This window comes from Chenopodium album, chromosome 4 (assembly GCF_948465745.1).
Source record: "Chenopodium album chromosome 4, dcCheAlbu1.1, whole genome shotgun sequence".
Taxonomy (NCBI): Eukaryota; Viridiplantae; Streptophyta; class Magnoliopsida; order Caryophyllales; family Amaranthaceae; genus Chenopodium; species Chenopodium album.
This window is the reverse complement of record NC_137837.1, coordinates 51,555,082-51,558,114: the sequence shown is the minus strand read 5'-3', so window position 1 is coordinate 51,558,114 and position 3,033 is coordinate 51,555,082. Positions and strand designations below refer to the sequence as shown.

The 3,033-nt window shown below is 36.6% G+C and overlaps 1 non-coding gene across 1 annotated transcript; it reads right to left on the bottom strand.

Annotated features, from left to right (window-relative positions):
* Positions 1 to 264: 264 nt before the first annotated feature.
* On the bottom strand, positions 265 to 370 carry LOC145629815 (small nucleolar RNA R71). Its single transcript, XR_014111952.1, has one exon. It is a non-coding gene; the product is annotated as a small nucleolar RNA R71 (small nucleolar RNA).
* Positions 371 to 3,033: the final 2,663 nt, after the last annotated feature.

Sequence of the window (3,033 nt, the reverse complement as noted above, 5' to 3'; positions counted from 1 at the left end):
ACGGTGATAGAGAGGAAACTTTTCAATGGAGCAAAGGGTGAAGACCCTAATCTTCACATTGCAGATTTCTGCCAATATTGCAATACCATCAAGCAAGCTGGGGTTACCCAGGACCAAATCAAGGAGATTCTCTTTCCCTTTTCTTTGTGTGGAAAAGCTCAATTGTGGTTTAATGGTTTGAATAGAACTGCACTTGGTATAATTTACTGGGAGACACTTTCTTAGAATTTTTATAACAAATATTACCCTGCAGAGAGAAGATCTTTGTTGAGAAGTGCAATTCAGAACTTTGCCCAAGAGCCAGATAACACTTTATATGAGGCTTGGGAAAGATTTAAGGATCTGTAAAATAGTGTCCTCACCATAACTTAGCACAGTGGCAGTTAATTCAAGCTTTTTACAATGGGCTTGGAAATTTATCTAGATCAATTCTAGATTCTACAGCCAGTGGAAGGTTTATGAATTTAAATGTAGAAAATAGAGGTCAAGTTATTGACGATATGGCAATTCATAATTTCCAATACGGGAATCCTAGAGGGTTTGCTAATAAAAGAAAACATAATGTTGATTTTGTATCCTTTTTGCAAGCTCAATTGTCATCTGTTTGCCAGAAACTAGAAAATCTTACTGCAGTTCCTAATAATGTAGCTAATGTTTCCGCTGTCAATAATGCGAACGATGCTTTTTTTGAAAATTTTGAAATTATAGGACATTGGGAGCAAGAGTGTAGGAGTTCTATTGAGCAAGTCAATGCCTTTCAAACCTATAATCAAAATAACCCTTACTTCAACACCTATAATCGTGGCCTCCGAAACAATCCATTTCTTTTGTACCGGAGCACCAATGTACAAAACCCTCCACCTCTACAACAACCACAACAACAACCACCACCACAATAGAAATACTACCATCCCAATTCTGGCCAGAAAAACCAAACACAAACTCCTCAATCTACAGACCCTACCTTAACACAAATTATAGGGATGTTAGTAAGCATGCAAAAGTATATGGAGAGTAGATATGCGCTGATTGATTCCATTATAGCTTACAATAAAATTGTTGATAATCAAATTGCGTAACTTTCTTCTACTCTGCAAAATCCGACAGATCATGCTAATGCAATTACTCTATGGATTGGTTCACATTATGATGGGCCTCTTATGCCCAAGGAGGATGAACCTGTTGCTAATCCGAATTCCTTTGTACCAAATGCTAATACTACTAACCTTGCAGGGCATCAGGAAAAAACTAACTCTTCTAATGTTTCTTCGCGGTGTAAATCTTAGGAGAAGGGTGGAGATGTGCAAAGCCCTACTATCCAACTGTCATTCCCCAATAGACATCTAAAGAATAAGTTGGATAAGCAATTTGGTAATATCCTAAAGGTTGTCAAAAATCTGCAGGTAATAATTCCTTTCACTGATTTAATCACTCAGGTTCCTGCATATGCTAAATTCATGAAAGACATTCTGACTAGGAAGAGAGCCTTTAATGAGGTTAAGACTTTAACTTTCACTGAAGAATGTAGTGCTTTACTACAAAATAAATCTCCACCAAAATTAAAGGATACTGGTAGCTTTTCTATACCTTGTCATATAGGAAATGTTTTTATTGATAAAGCTTTATGTGATTTAGGAGCTAGTGTCAGTGTAATGCCATTGTCTGTATGTTCACAACTTAAGATGGGTGATTTAAAGGTTACTAATATTACTCTACAAATGGCAGATCGTTCTGTTAAATACCCCTAGGTATTTTAGAGGATGTCCCTATTAGGGTTGGTAAATTTTTATCCCTGATGATTTTGTGGTTTTAAACATGGCTGAGGATACGCAGATTCCTATTATTTTAGGAAGACCCTTCCTTCATGCTGCAGGGGCTATAATTGATGTGAAAAATGGAAAATTAACTCTCTCTATTGGAGATGATGATATTACATTTAATTTAGAGAGAGTTATGAAAGGTCCTATGTTAGAGGAGAAGTGCTATAGTATTAATGTCATTGGTTTTATATGCCATGATAGCTTACCTTAGGTTCTCTCACGAGAACCATTAGAGGAAGTACTATGTTGTGAACGTGATGTAGGTGACGGTGATATTTGGAGCAAGGAGGTGACAGAAATTGAGCATGCTCTATCAAATAAGCAACTTAGCCCTGATGAGAATGGTAAGGTGGAAAATTTAATTCAGGAATCATACTCTGCGGAGGTAAAGAAACCAAAACTTAAGCCTCTTCCTTCCCATATAAAATATGTATTTTTGGATGAGTAGGAACTGCACCATGTGATCATTAATACTGCACTCGATGACCCGCAAACTTCACAACTTCTAGAGGTTCTTTGAACCCACAAGAAGGCCATTGCGTACAGTATTGATGATCAAAAGGGTATTAGCCCTGATTTTTGCATGCACAAGATACATCTAGAGGATAATCACAGACCAGTTATTCAACCACAAAGAAGGTTGAATCCTAACATGCAAGAGGTTGTTAAGAAGGAAGTAATGAAACTTACTTGATGCAGGTATTATCTATCCTATCTCTGATTCAAAGTGGGTAAGCCTTGTGCAGGTAGTTCTAAAGAGGGATGGGATGACAGTAGTAAAGAAATATAAAAAATGAATTAATTCCCACTAGAACTGTAACAGGTTCGCGGATGTGCAATGACTAACATAGATTAAACACCACCACTAAAAAAGATCATTTCCCTCTCCCATTTTTTGATCAAATGTTGGAAAGATTAGCTAACCATATATTTATCTGTTATTTAGATGGATACTCGGGGTTCTTTCAAATCCTAATTCACCTTAATAATCAGTAGAAAACAACACTTAGTTGTCCGTATAACACTTTTGCTTATTGTAGAATGCCCTTTGGATTATGTAATGCACCTGCTACTTTTCAGCGTTGTATAATGAGCTTCTTTTCTGAGTTTATAGAGTCTATTATGGAAGTTTTTATGGAAGACTTTAGTGTCTATGTGTAGGGAATATTTCAAGAATTATCCCAAACTTGAACCCCACTGTGATCATACACTA